The 16,181-nt window shown below is 40.7% G+C and overlaps 1 protein-coding gene across 1 annotated transcript in view; it reads right to left on the bottom strand.

The window, feature by feature from the left end:
- PLEKHG1 (pleckstrin homology and RhoGEF domain containing G1) overlaps positions 1-7,804 on the bottom strand; it is a 115,189-nt gene extending 107,385 nt beyond the window's left edge. Inside the window, exon 1 of the mRNA XM_060753556.2 lies at positions 7,416-7,804. The gene's annotated coding sequence lies outside the window, so the exon portion shown is untranslated. The remainder of the gene's footprint in view (positions 1-7,415) is intronic.
- Between the last annotated feature and the right edge of the window lie 8,377 nt (positions 7,805-16,181).

Genomic DNA, 16,181 nt, shown 5'->3' on the forward strand with positions numbered 1-16,181 from the left:
ACTGGGTTGCACCTGTGAAACAGAAACTCTGCCAAGTTCTGTCAAGCATGCCAGTAAGGCATCCAGTTGCTATCTTGGTAGCCCCCTGCATGTTTGTGGTCTAAAGTCCATCTTTTTTTAAATTCAAGGACTCATTACCATATGGCTACCCAACCAGGTAGTGGTGGTGATGGTGGTGATTTATATCCTTCTTTTCTCCCAGTGATGGGGCTAACAGCAATATAAAACTCTGAATAAAGGAATAAATATAACATTAAATCTAATCAAATGGCATGTAAATTAAAACATTAAATAATAAAAACGTTACAATCCATTAAAAAATCTACATGCTTTGGCCACAGCAGTTATAAAAACAAACAACTGTGTGAAATCTGCAAGCTGCAGAAGTAGCTGATGGAGACCTGAACTGATGAAATCACAGAAGTGACAACTGCCTTCCCACCTCCACTCCCCAAATAACTGGATTCATTGAGAGCAAGAGAGGAAAAAAGCTAGAGAGAGGGGGGGACCCTCTTTTATACACACTCTGGTATTACTTACAAAATACTTGGTACATACACAGTATTCTCAGGAACCCAGGACTTACTCAACAGGCAGAACCAGTGCAGATTTCTCAGCTACAACCCAGTTGGCAAAAGGTAGCAACCAAGGAGATTACCCTGGATACCCAACACAGATTGAGGTCCCATTCTTACATTCTTACTTGGTTTCAAAGCTCAAAACAACTGAATTCCATAATATTATGATGAGCCCTTATACAAGGACTTGGCAATAGAAAGGATACTCTTAAAATGAATGTCAGATGTTATGGATTTAATTCAATAACCTGGGTAACTGATATCTGGAAATGTATCACTACCACCCAAAGACAAATCATATGCAGCATATTAAATGAAAGAAAACAAATGAATAACATTTGTTTAGTCCTTCATATACACTAAATTATATTTACTGCAACAGAATCTTAACTTCCCAGATAGACTAATGTACAATGCAAGCCTAGACATGTCTACTCATAAGTAAGTCCTACTGAGTTTAGTGTGGCTTATTTCTCGCAAAGAAGGAGAGGACATCGACTTTAATGCTAAGACAATGAATAAGAAACAACCAATGCAGGATCTATGAGCATCACTTAAATTCTATAGACTTTCCAGTAACCTATTTGTAGTGCTCTGGCTCTGAGTACACTGTCTAGAAATATAAAGAGAACAAGAAGGTGCCACCACTCTCTCAGTCAGCAGCATGCTTAGCATTTTTGCAATGGGACCACTAAGAACATAGGATCCCTCAACTTAAGAGGACAGCCTGATCCCATCAGAATTCCTTTTGATATTAAAGAAACTTCAAGGTGTACAGTCACTTTACGATAACACAAAGAAGCATGAACCAGTATGTACCCTAGTAGACCAGCCAACTTAACCAGGGGACACATGCTTTAGGTTAATAGTGGACATGATATCTGAGTCATCTCTGGCAGTGCTTCTCAAGCTAAATGATGGAATATAAAATGATCTGTTTTCCCATCATGTGCCAGGGCCAGGATGAAATTGGTGATATGATTACCATATTCTCATAGTGTTCTGGAAATTTACTGGTAACTGTGTAATGAGCTTCAATCCTGTTAACAAGCAGGGAGTTAACCAATGATCTGAGTTCAAGCCAAAGAGTCCATCCAAGAGGCATTAACAGCAGAGAAACATACCAGGGAAACTGAGAGTCTGGTCTAAAGTCAACAGGATATAGAGTCCAAGGTCAATCCAAATAGCCAGAGTCCAAGAGTGAGTCCAAAGATCCTGAATACAAGATGGCCAACAGTCTGGGATCACAGCTCCAATACAGACGTTCCCAGCAACAAGGTGCCACACTTGAGCTCCTTATATGCTAGGTTCGCAGATGTTACTTACTCTTAGCTCATTTCTCTGCTAATCTAAAGGACCTACAAAGTTGAGGCTTCTATCTTCACAGGTCCACTTAACCCTTCCTCTGCCTGCTCAGAGAAATATGCTTGTACTTGTTCTGCAGTCCATAGGCTCTTATTCTAAGTTTGGCTAAAGGAGCTGCTGAAAACCGCTGGTCTCCAGAGTCAACATCTCCTCACTCTTGGTATCTGAGCTATCCACAACAAACAATTAATGTCTTCTCCACCAGCATCATTGGATCACTGCTTGAGTAGCACTACCCCATGGTGGATGTGAAAGTGAGGTAACTGTGATGTCTGCCACCCTATTGATCATCAGAATGAACCTCCCAAGTGCACAATGGTTCATCATATTTGGAGGTCACAGAAAACTCTACCTGGCATGAACTAGGGAAGGAGGGAGCCAAAACAGAAAATGGGGAGTAGGAGAAGGGAGACCATTCAGAGAAGTTGAACTATTTGACCTGGGCTTTTAAAACACACACAATTAAAAACCAATGAACATTATTATCCCCTAATTACAGGTAGGTTTAGAGCTCAAATGTAGTAGGGCTGAAGCTAGATGATAGCTGCTTGCTTAATACTGTTCAGTAAGTGCAGGTGAGCTATCACTTGAACCAAGGGCCAACCATTTCCCAACTCAGATAACAGCAGTCTTAATTCACTCAACACATCAATGTATCATGCCCTTAATTAGACCTCCGACTCCCTCACACAAAATACCTGTTTCACACAAAGATGTCCATATAAAACACCCATAATAAAAGTTCACCAAAAGGGCAGAAATTAGGAGTGTCCATTATTCCCTTTTTCTGTGTTATGGTGTCATATCCTGAACCAGTACCAGATCTACTGGTGCCAAAGTTAAGGGAAGTACATGCATCATCCGATGACATCATCAGATTACAAGTGCTACCATTCCTGTTTTTGCAGTGATCTGTCCTAAGAAGTATTGTATAAATTATCAGAACTGGCATTCATAATGAGCATTACGGACAAGAGCCCAAAGTTCAATGGTAGTCCCACCTACAACAGATCCATATAACCAAATGTTAGAGTCAGTGCTTATGAATATCCTATTAATTCAATTTATCTACACCTGTTGAGACTACCAATAGGATTCAGCTCAACAATTAGTTTGCAACTAAGTTCAGAAAGAACATTACTTCCGAAAGCTTCTTCTCTTTAAAAGGGTACTGTGATAGTAATGCATTTTATCATTGCAATATAATTCCAAGGAATATGCTACCAGATGTTTTAACCTTTGCTGTTCCTGCCATAATTCTTCCTAAGCATCAATTTTATTTGAAAGCCACAAATGACCAGTAGAATGGAAGATTTATTTAGGAAAATAAAGTTATCATCTCTTCTCCTAGGTCCAATCCAAAGCCTTCAACAGCTACTTGTCAGTCAGCATTTCAAAATGTTTGCTTTTCTTATCTTTAAAACTTCAAGAGATTTAAACACTTATCTTTACCCAACTGTTTGGTTATTGATCTTTTGTTGTTGCATGCCTTCAAGTCTTTTCTGACTTATGCTAACCCTGTACAAGCATCAGTTGCAAAATGAGCTGGTGATCACTCTTCTTTAATACCCAATGCCTTTTGGTGACAGATAATAACACAAGGCCTTAGATATAATTTTGGACAAGCATTTTATACACCATGTTTACTTTATGGTAAGGTTCATAATGTACAACCCTTGAAATATCACTAGACTACAAGTCATATTATCTTTTACTTTTGGCCATACTGGTATGGGAATAGAGCACGTGCTTAAAACCCAACAACATCTAGTGGACCATAATTCCTCACCCTGACAGGAATAAAAAGCAATATCCCCAAAGGTGATTGAACAGGATTCCAAAATGGTTTTTTAATCAAAGATGAGAAGGGTACACCTGAAGCCATCACCTAGCAAGCCATCTCTCATAGGAACAATTAGATGGGTATCTTCATTAAATTCTGGCATAATCATCCTGATCTTAGATTAGAACACCAGCATCATTAAGCAAATGTTTTAAACTCATGAAGATCTAGACAAACTGAAAGGTGTTGGGTACCATCTGAGGGCAGATTATTCAGTCTAGTCTAAAAGGTCTCTAAACACTGTTGTCCAAGTACCACCTGGAACAATACTTTAAAATAGATTGCTCACTTTGCTTAAGAAGAAGCATATCTCCCAATACCTATTCCAAATACTGAACAAAGTCCAATACTATACCTTAGAGCAGGCGTGGGCAAACATTTTGGCCATGGGCTGTATTGTGGGTCTAACCGAGAGGGCCTGGCCAAAAGGGAGGGTGACTGGGAATGCATTGGGTGGGACGGGCCTGGCAGGGAGAGGGCCTGTGAGAGCAAAGTAAGTTCCAGCAAAAACCACTTAAGTTGTCCTTGCATTTAAAAAATCTTATGAAATTCATGGATTCATTGTAAGTAGACCAGCAGACATCCTTGCATCCGTGTAGGGGAGAAACTATCACAGAGGTCTCAAATTCTTGCATACCTGCACAGTGCTACAAAGTCTTGCATGGAACGCCTCTGCTCTAGAGCACCGGTTGCCAAGTGTCTTCAGGTAACAAGAGATAAGGGTACTATGAGTACTTTCTGAACCCAACTTGATTTCTTTTTGTTGTTGTTCCTGTCTGCATCTTGGAAGTACCTTTTCATTGGTATGTGAAATTTTATCCTTTCATTGCTCTCCAGCTGTAGTACTCTTTCATGAGCTGTCTTACAGTTATGTTTGTTTATAACTTGCCAAACCTATCCATATTAAAAATGGAATGAAGAAGGTGCAATTCCCAAGTTGATAAAGCCCGGGAGCTCCCTGTAAATCTCTAAGGGAAGACTAGTGCCTTGCTGCTGAAGTATAGCATCAAGCAAATAACACCTGAAGTCTCCCAGAGTGAGGACAGCTTGGGGGGAGGTGCATCTATACTGTAGCATTAATGCAGTTTGACGCCACTTTCACTATCATGCCTCAATGCTATGGAATCCTGATAGTTGTAGTTTGTTGGAGCCCCAGCTCCCTTGGGCAGAAAAGTCTAAACACCGCGTAAAACTACAACTCCCATGCCAGGATCAAGCCACAGCAGTTAAAGTGATGTCAAACTGCATAAATTCTACAATGTAGATGCCTTCCCCACCAGCCAGGGAGCATCACAGTTGCCTCTGCTGCCCACCTTTCAATATAAGTTGTCCCAAAATAATAGATGCTCCCATATATATACTGAACCGGTGCTTGGCCGCTGTGACGGTCTGGATGGGGGCGAACAAATTGAAATTGAATCCAGACAAGACAGAGGTGCTCCTGGTCAGTCGCAAGGCCGAACAGGGTATAGGGTTACAGCCTGTGTTAGACGGGGTCGCACTCCCCCTGAAGACACAGGTTCGCAGTTTGGGTGTGATCCTGGACTCATCGCTGAGCCTGGAGCCCCAGGTTTCGGCGGTGACCAGGGGAGCATTCGCACAGTTAAGACTCGTGCGCCAACTGCGACCGTACCTTGGGAAGCCTGACTTGGCCACGGTAGTCCACGCTCTGGTTACATCCCGTCTTGACTACTGCAACGCTCTCTACGTGGGGTTGCCTTTGAAGACGGCCCGGAAGCTCCAACTAGTCCAACGGGCGGCAGCCATGGTATTAACAGGAGCTGGGCGCAGGGAGCATACAACTCCTCTGCTGTACCAGCTTCACTGGCTACCGATTAGGTACCGAGCCCAATTCAAAGTGCTGGTTTTGACCTTTAAAGCCCTAAACGGTTCTGGCCCTACATACCTATCCGAACGTATCTCGGCCTATCAGCCCACCAGGACCCTTAGATCTTCAGGAGAAGCCCTTCTCTCTATCCCACCTGCTTCACAGGTGCGGCTCGTGGGAACGAGAGATAGGGCCTTTTCTGCGGTGGCCCCCCGGCTTTGGAATGCCCTCCCTACTGAATTAAGATCAGCCACCTCGCTAATGGCATTTAGGAAAAACCTAAAAACTTGGATGTTTGAGCAAGTCTTCAATTGATCTTCATCGTGATGTTTCATCTGACCATGGATTAGCAATCAAGACAACGAATTGGATGATGATTTTAACTATGAGATGTCCCGATCTGTATTGGTGGCCCAATACTGTGTATGTTTTTTGTATGTATTCTTAAAATTTTAGTTTTCTATGCTTAGTGAATTGTATATTTTAACATTGTATATTTTAACATGTTGTAAACCGCGATGAGTCGCCGTACGGGCTGAGATATCGCGGTATACAAGCATACCAATAAATAAATAAATATACACACACACACACACACACATAAAAACATATATATATATTTTCAAAAATGTATGCACCCTTCACAGAGTTAAAGAGGCCGATAACAGAGCAGTGTCACAGTTACAAGAAAAAACTTGGAAGTCAGATTTGTAACTCTGTGTTTCGACTATGCAAGCAGTGCATTCATTGTTCCACAGGGAAAACCATTCCAACACCTTATATAAAGTTGTCATTTAAACTGGAGTTTGTAATTGATGAAATCATTATAAAAATATTCCTTCAACGTCAATCCATTCAGAGAATCACCATGGATATTATGAGCTAGTAAAGATAGTACACATTTTGGGTGGGCACCCTGCATTCCTATGGATTCCTGCATTCCTGTCTCCTATCCCCACCCCTGCAGTGCACATCTACATTGCCAGATGAATGCTGTTTGAGACCACAATGTCGTCTGAGACGATGGCTCAATGTCATGAAATCCTGGGAGTTATGCTTTTTGTTTGAGAGGGCTACAGACCGTAGAACGACAACTCCCAGGAATCCACAACACTAAGCAGGTGGTGCCAAAATGCATTCACTCTACAGAGTGTAGATCAGAGATTTCTGAACAGTGTGTCACAACACTTTATTGGCTGCAGCGCGTAGGTGTGTCACGCAAACATAACCTGAGACTATGAAATATGCAATAAAACGTATATTTCAATACCTGTTTCCATTTTTGAGAATATGATTTCTGTATGTGTCGGTATATTTTATGAAGGATTGGTTTAAGCCAGGTGTGGGCCAACTTGGGCCCTCCAGGTGTTTTGAACTTCAACTCCCACCATTCCTAACACTCTCAGCCCCTTTCCTTTTCCCCCTCAGCTGCTTACGGCTGAGGGGGAAAAGGAAAGGGGCTGAGGCTGTTAGGAATGGTGGGAGTTGAAGTCCAAAACACCCGGAGGGCCCAAGTTGGCCCATGCCTGGCTTAACCCCCGCTTTGCTACTAAAACTGAATGACCGTGTTGCAAAATGATGCATGTCTACAAAGATGAATGCCTCTACAGGAAAAGTTTGCAAAGCCCTGGTGTAGATGCACCCTTGGGGGCAGGGAAGAGGGAGAAAGTGCCCCAAAAGCCACTGGCAGAAGTGCAGGCTGTCCCCCCTCAAAATGTAACAGCTCACAGTAACCCCAAGGTTCATCCCTTGGGGCTCTTCCTCCAGCCAAGGGGCCTCGCACGCCTTCCTGTTCACCCACCTGCCCTCGTCGTTCAAAGCGGCTGCAAGGAGAATAAATCCTCTCTCGGGAAACAATGGGGACACTGAGCGGCTCGAGAGTTTCTTCCACTTTCCCCGCAGGAGAGACTGGGGAGGAGGCGAGCCAGCCAAGGAAGGCAGGCGAAGAGTCCGCAAAGGGCTCAGAAGAAGCCTGGGAGGAGGAACAAAGACACGGCGGAGCGTGGGTTTTCCTTTCCAGTCAGGAGGTGACGCTCCTCACTTCATGCTGAGTTGCTCAGAGGGGAGAGCCGTCCCGCATCCCGCCGCAGAAGCTGGGCTGGGCGCATTGGAGGGAAGCAGCCGCCTCTCCGGGTCCTGCCTCTCTTTCTCTCTGTGTGTGTCTGTGAGAGGAGAGGACTGGCTGGCTTGGAAACCCCCCCCCCCCTTCTCCGTCTCCCCGTTGGCTCCTCCTCAGGGAGGCCCGCTTTGGCCGCCGGCTGCTGCTGGAATCCCCCTCCCTCCGCTCCCTTTGGCGGGAGGCAGGGAGGGAAGGCTTGGAGCCACCGAGGGAGCTCATTTCAAGGGAGGGGGCCCACCAAAGCGAGGAAGAAGCTGCTGCTTTTATAGAAGCGCCCAGGCCCCGGAAGGGATTGCTTGGGACCTGTTGGGTATTACGGCCATTGCTGTCCAGACTGATCCAGCTTCAGGCTTCCTTGTACAAACCAAACTGCTGTGGGCAATTTCAAAAGGCATCCCAAGCCAGCCCCCATGCCCATTTGTTTGCTCTTCCAAGCTCACACATAAATACACAAGCTGGATGGATGGGAAGTATATCTCCTCCTTTCCTAGTCACAATAAAGTCTAGATCAGTGGTTCTTAACCTGTGGGAGTAGCAATCAATAGTGAAAGGACCAAGGCAGTGACATCTCCAGCCCAGCCCCTGTTTAGGTATCAGCCAGCACACCAACAACTGAAATCATGAAATCGTTTTCTAAGGTCTACAGAGACACTCACTGGAACACCTCAGCAAGCGGACCACAGTTTGGGAACCACTGGTCTAGATCAAGAGAAGTCATGGTGCTTCTTTGGTCAGACCTCTCCTGGAATAATCATGATAATTATAATAATAGTTTTATTTATATTCCATCACCATCTCCCAGCTGATAGTGGCATAAAACACATAACATACAAATAAAATACATAAACATTTATAACAACAACAATATCAATTAGCATAAAACAACATTTACAAAAGATAAAAGCCCAACTCAATTTAAATAAAATACTCAATAAAAATGCAGCAATAACTACTATTAAAATGGACAGTACAACCACATTGAGCATCCCAGCCACAACCAATACTGTGTCCAGTTCTGGGCACCACAATTCAAGAGGGATATTGACAAGCTGGAAGGTGTCCAGAGGAGGGAAACTAAAATGATCAAAGGTTTGGAGACCAGGCCCTATGAAGAGTGGCTTAAAGAGCTGGGGATGTTTAGCCTGCAGAAGAAAAGGTTGAGAGGAGATAAGATTGCCATGTATAAATATGTGAAAGGGTGTCATAGAGGGGGGCGGGCAAGTTTGTTTTCTGCTTCCCTGGAGACTAGGATTCAGAACAATAGGCTCAAATTACAGGAAAGAATATCTGTCAGGAGTACCTTGTGCTTTTCCTGCATGGTAGGAGGTTGGACTAAGGGCCTCATCACACTTGAGCATTTTCCCACTTTAAATGCTGTGACTGCAGAATTCTGGGGCTTGTAGTTTAGGGGTGCCCAGGGCTTTTCTGGATGAGCAGTTTAAAGGCTCCTCCCTAATCTAAAAACCCCAGAATTTTGTTGTGACTGCTATAAAACCTCCTTTATGGCTGTCTGGACAGGGGGCAAACAGATCCCACCAACTGTCCCTCCTTTAATAAGGAATTCACCGGCACCTATATAACATCTGAGGAGAGGTCTCTCTAGTTAAACTTTCGCTGCCACCATAACCTAAATGAACAGGAACCCTCTAGCTGGTTAAACTATTAAAAGGCTTTCTAGACCACCAGGGACTGTGTGTTTTAAAAGGCTTCTTTGAAGGAAAACAGGTGAGGTTGATTTAAAAAGAAAATGGACTAACTCCACAAATGTACACTTGACTCAGGCTTTTGAGTTTCAAAAATAACAAGGAAGGTTTATTGAATAGAGATACAGAATGAAGTGAATGCAGTTTAATAAGCTTGGCTGTTACAGATAAAAGGTTCTTGTTCTTAAAAGCGTAGCGGTTGCATGGGAATGGTTCTTTCTTTGTTACAGTTACTACTACAAAACCCAGCTATTTCTTCCCTAAATAGCTGTAACCAGTTTGCCACAGCACACTTGGCTGGCAAACTTCAGGCAAACTGCCTATTCTAATCACGAACTCCTAAAACTGTAACCCTGCTTTAACTCTAACATCAACAGACTGACTGACTAAAACAGCTTCTTTCTTTCCCTCCAAACAGTCCAACTCCGCCCCCCTTTAACAAACCAATTCTGGCTGCTCCAAGGCTGGCTCAGGCCTAGGCCACTCCCCCTCTCTGAAATGGAGTTTTCCCTAAACTAAGATGGCTCCTGCTGCCCTCTGCCAGGCCTTCTAAGCTGAAACTAACTAGCCTGTCTCTCCTAGGCCCTGCCACCCAGGCTGGCAATGTAAGGGATCTTCACAACTGCCTCCTCGAAAACCCACATACCATATTCCATTCAAAACAAAAAAAACACAGCATTTTCTGCACAGAAATATGCTTTTCTATGAAAAAAAAATTCTCCAGAATATTTTGGGATGCTTGAATACTAGAAGACTGCTGTGTAAAAATATTTGCAAGAAAGCAATGTCTTTCCATGTCAGAATGAATTAACTGGGAAATTACATCTCTAATAAGTGCACAATTATCAGACATTATACAACAGGTGCAGCTTTATTCAGAGCTGGTGGGAAAGCAAAATACAGCTCACAATGAAGACACAGGAGCACTGATAGAAGCCAGATGGCAACATTGACAATCCTGCGTTCAATTTGTGACCTTTCAGGTGTAACTGAATTGCAATTCTCATACTTCTTCAGCCTTGGTTACACTGAAGTCTTGTGACATCTGGAGCATCATGGTTGCCACCCTTGAAATAGTTGTAAATGCCACCCTGATTTCATCTACCAGTGAAAAGAAAGGGCCAAGAGTCTTAGTGTCTTAGCAAGGCTGTCTCATCAATGTAGTAGTGCATACTGTATAGACAAATTAGAGCCCTCCAGAAATGTTAGCATGTATCTCACACAATTCTTGACATTTACTATACATTGAGATCTTCCCACAACAGAAGCAACATACAAAATGTAGATCTGTGATTCTAACATCATCACTTTTCTTCTGCATGATTTTAAACAGTTTTTTTTTTTTTTTGGCCTGGTGAAGGAGTCAGTGAGTCTTTGAAAGCTTGCATGATGTGTTTTGTGCATTTTAGTTTGTGGTATTTTTGGTTTTTTCCCCTTTATTGTGACAGATAATTTGTAATATTGCTTTCTCTTGTTTTACTGCTTTCTTCATTACTGGGTAATATCACACATTCCAGTAGATCACACCATTTCATGATTACTTCAAAGTGTAATAGCCTTCGTGTAGTCATTTTAGTTTCTAGTGAGAATACAGGGTTGGTTTGCACCAGGATTGATTTGTTATGTCTTATTTGGAGAACTCTCACTCCAAAAGCACATTCTCTCCAACTTTCCAAAAAGAATTTGTTCACAACCCTCATTACCCTTGTCTATCATGGCCATATGTGGGGTTTTTAATCCAACAGTATCTAAAAGGACTGCATTTTTCTCAGCCCTTGTGTAGCAAGTTAGATGGTTATGTCACATTTGATCATAAATTTGTTGTGTACTTTTATTTGGTTGGGTAAGTATATTACATTGATAGTTTCACTGATTGATTAGTCAAACAGGAATTAGGAATATAGGAAGAGTCAGGTAGTGTTGTGTTGTGATTTTTAAAAGAGTTTTTGATAGTTTTATGTGATTTTAATTATTTATTTTAACAATTCTACTATGAATTGTATTTTAATGTTTATATGTTGTAGGTTTTAAATTGTAACTTGCATTTTTATGCCATGAGCCATTTTGAGCCTCATTTATGAGAGTAAAGTGGGATATAAATAAATATTACAAACATGCTGTTGTTGCTGTATTGCAATAATAATGATACTATCTGACCATTCACCTGTTTTGTTTAGTACTGTCACTTCTGACTGTAAGTTGTTCTCCAGGGATGAAAACAAAAATAGGTGCTTACCTAGTATTACTCCTGGGTGGACATAACAGCTCACAACTAGCCTTTATAGAGCTCAAGGGCTACATTCATATGTGGCTCTCAAGTTCTATAAAGGCTGGTTGTCAGCAGTTATAAAGGCTGGTTGTCAGCACTTACTCTACCCAGTTCTGTTGACTTCCTTGGGTGACTATTAGTATAATTCTTATGAAAGATTGGTAGATCTGCTTACTTGTATTGAGTCCTAACTATTCTTACCTCCAACACACAAAGTAGAGTCTATTACAATCACTTGTGGAATTATCAGATTTTGAATGGCTCAAAAATTTGCTTTTTTTGACAAGCTGGTGCACAAAAAAGCCTACTTCTAGAAATAAAGATACAGGATAGAACAGTGCCCCGGTGTTAGGGGGCAACTTCTCTTTTGGGACAGAACAGCGTTGTCATCTTGTTAACCTTAAGAGGTTTATAAGAATTGAAGTGCTTCATGACCTTTGTGTCTGTAAGCATTAAAATGTAAGCCATCTGGAGCTGGGGAAGGCTGTAGTCTATCTATAAAAGACTGACTTAAACCACAATAGATGGACAGACTCTGGAACAAGGAAATTTGTTTGATGATGTTTGTTTTAGATTGCTGTTTTTGTTTACTTTTGAGATATGTGTCACTTGGGGTGGATAGATGGATATAATTGGGTTTACAGTAAAAAGATATATGACAGAGGCCTCACAATTAAGATATAAAGTTTATAGGTATGCATACATACACATCTATTTGGTTAACCCCTAAGTTGCCTATGAATATCAAATTTCAAGGACAGTTTGCCACTGGAACTGTAAATAAACAATACAGGATGAGTATCCCTGCATGGAACCAATAGTGATTCAGTTTTTGGGGTATTTGCAAAGCATTATGACTTATCTTGGCAGTAGAACTAAATAGCAAGCACATTTAAGTTTTGTATACAATTAAACACATAGCCCAAAGGTAATTTTACATAATATTTTAATAATTATGTGCCTGAAACAAATTTGTGTACATTGGAATATCAGGAAGCAAACTGATCCCAACATGCTATATCTAAGCTAGTATTAAGAACCTGAAGGTAACACCCTTGGTCATGAAGTTTTTTGAGAGAAGGAAAGCATGCAGCTTGGTTGTCTGCTCGAAACCAAAACACCCTCCTTAATGTTTCAGTTTTAACATGACCAACCACAGTAGCTTTTCACCTACTGAGATTGATGGAAATGGTTAATTAATTAATTCATGTGTTTATGAATCACTTAATCAATTATTATTTAATTCAGCCAGTGTGTCTGTAGTTGCAGCATGACAGTGATAAACAGTGTTTAGTGATCGTGTCATTTTCAAATGTTTTGTTTTTAACTTTTTTTAAAAAAATAGAGCTTAGAAAAAGCTGAGAAAAGTCTTTGAGAAGTAACTTTTCCAAACTAATTTTGATTGTAAACGATCTTGTGAAAACTTTGCCTTGAACTTGGCATTGAAACAAATAAAATAAATTTCCAGCTCAGTGCTGTTCCTTTTGTGGAACACTTTCATATCTTGCTGAATCAGCACACTTTTAGCTTTAGAAGCACAATATATGAGGTTTATTTAGGGCCTAAAGTTTTTTGAAACTCTTCTTTGACCCTTGTCTGAACTTGATTTTTTTTTCCTGGAGTTCGGCCACCCTTGTAGTTCTCCTGCCAAGAATTATTCATATGAATGAAGAACATTAATGGGTATTCATAGGTATTTCTTACTTTAAAATAATGAAAGGTCTAACCCTCAATTGTTACTATTAACTGTATTTACTACTAATAATCCCCACCTACTCACCATATTTATTTTAGACTAGTAGAGAGATCTTAGTGCTCTCTTAATCAAACAGTCTGCTCCTTATCTGCTTTGCTTTAATCACAATACAGCATCAGTTAACCAACAGTGGTCAAAGACCCTACTTCAGTGTGTTCAATTTTGGTCTCTGCTAGGAGGCCACAGGAATAGTTTGAAAAAGTTTTGAGTTTACCATAGCATAAGAATATTCAAAGAGACCAAAGACCTATCTAGTCCAATGTTTTGTTCACATAGTGGTCAATAAATTGTCAATAGCATGATATGAGTGCTAAATTGACCATTTTGTTTGTGCTTCCTGATAACTAACACATAGAGACATATTGACTTTACCATTGGTAATGAAATAGAGTCATCCTCAGAGAAGACGTTGGTATATATATCTTCCATTAATGTGTATGACTTATATGACAGTAGTCATTGGTAGATATAGATACATCTTCCGTGGATGTATATAGCCTCCTTTGAAAGCTATTCAAGTTGGCAACCATGACTATATCTTGTAACAGTGACTTCCAGAATATAACTATGTGCTCTATGAGGAAGTCTCACAGAGGATTTCTATGATTGTAAATTCACTTTTCCCAGCTCTGATAAAGTTGTTTAAAAGAAATCAATTCTGATTTATAAGTCAATGGGCTGCTTCTCTTTTCTGCTGAAAGAGGAAAAATTCCCAGCTTCTTCAGAATACCAGCACAAAGTGTTGGGAATCAGGAGCTGTTATGCTCAAAAATAACCCTCACTTGGTGGTGATTCTACAAACATATAGCAGAGTGCCAGAAGCACAGTTCATAACCAGCAGAAACATATGTGTAAAAACCAAGGATTAGTTTCCATTCATCAGGATGGAACAGAATTGCAGATACACAACTTCATAGGATCAAAATAATATGTTTATTAAAAACAAAAAAAATCCATTCTTGATAGGAAAGGTTCTTGGAGCTAATTAGCTTCTCTGAGCTATCTTCTAAGGAAAGGGGGGGAAAGGGAAAAGAACAAAATAGCTGTATCTACTACATCTTGCCTGGACAATGGCAAGATGTCTCCTCACTCTAGAGAAGATAAAAGGGAAGAGTGGGGCCAAAATGGACAATTGATCACATGGCCTCACCAGGGTAATAAAAATACTTTTAAGGAGGAAGTTACATTTTCCCTGAAGAAATCACATTCCTGAGTATTCAAAGGGGGAGGATCTGGTGGCATGCGGGATGAGTAAGACAATGCCCTTCTAAACCCCTTCTTAAGATAAGCATGCTTGAGAAATATGGGGAAGGAATCCCTCATTCTAATCTATCTAGGCTAAGTACTCATTGAGGGCAGGAGACTTGTGCAGTCAGGCATGAAACCCAACACAAAGCCGTTCTATATATTTTCATATATTATTTTTTTATTTATTCTTTACCGTATTTATATAACGCCTTTCTCAGCCCGAGGGTAACTCATATGGTTATATAGATTTCCACATAATTTCTGTAACATTGGAGGGGATTTGGATATCTGAAAACATAAAACTGGCAATGAATTAAGACTCCTACAACTGGCAATGCATTAAGATCTCTGCGTTGAATGTTTTCAGACAGACAAATGCCTTTCAAATGCTACAGAAAGGACTTTGTCTGCCTTTTACTATAAGGCTTTTAGAAAATCTGGTTTTCAGCTAGCTCTAATTTTACCAATCATTCTGTTTCATTTATAAATAAACAGCTCTGCAACTGATGGGACCTAATGAACTTAAACCTCCATAATCGTTGCTTACATAAATTGGTGATGTGGTAAAGGCTTTTAGCATGCATTTCTAGAAGCACATCAAAGAACATGGCTGATCTGGAATTCAAGCAAAGGAATATACAATGTAGTAATGGCCATATACAGTTTCATACTCAAAGGGACAAGACAAATGCATCAGCAGTCATTTTCAAAGTATGGAATGGAGGTTGAAACAGAATTTTGAAGTTACCTTTTTGAACTACAACTCACACAATCCTTCAAACACTTGTCATGCTGGCAGAGTGATTCTAGGAGTTGTGGTGTACACACACACACACACACTAACCTTTTCAAGCTCAGGTAGGAACTACAATAAAATTCTGAGCATACACCTCAAATTAACTTTTCCATGTTTTTACAGTTCTTGTAGTGCAACACCTCACACTTCTTAGAGATTAATAGTGGGTTGTAACACAGAAATAGCAGTAAGTTTTCAAAAGTTCCAAAAGAGAATTTATTCTTAAAAATATATAAAAGGGTTTTGGACTTTTTTCAGAACAGGATGAATGTGTAGTTCACTTTGGAGGAGTATATAGCCCAACTATACCATACATTTTTGCAGCATACAGCGATTGAAGTGGTTGCTTCCAAGCCATTGAGCTGTTGAATCCACCTTGGGTTTTAGACTAAATTAAACTATAATGGTTTCACCATCTTAGATAGTTTTTTTAGTTCAAGCTAAAAGCCAGAGCGAACTTGAAAGGTAGCAGCTGCCACAGGGAATGTCTCATTCATGCTAGAAGTCAATGAAGCTCAACGTATCAATAGACTGAACATTTATGTGCTTTATTGTGTGAATGTTGGGGAAATTATAAATTTCAGCAGAATGAACTTCTAACAAATATGCTTGGACACAGAATGAATGGATCTTGTCTTAATAAACAGAATGTATATTTCAGATCCAATGGCTGTAG

This window comes from Anolis sagrei, chromosome 1 (genome assembly GCF_037176765.1).
Source record: "Anolis sagrei isolate rAnoSag1 chromosome 1, rAnoSag1.mat, whole genome shotgun sequence".
NCBI lineage: Eukaryota > Metazoa > Chordata > Lepidosauria > Squamata > Dactyloidae > Anolis > Anolis sagrei.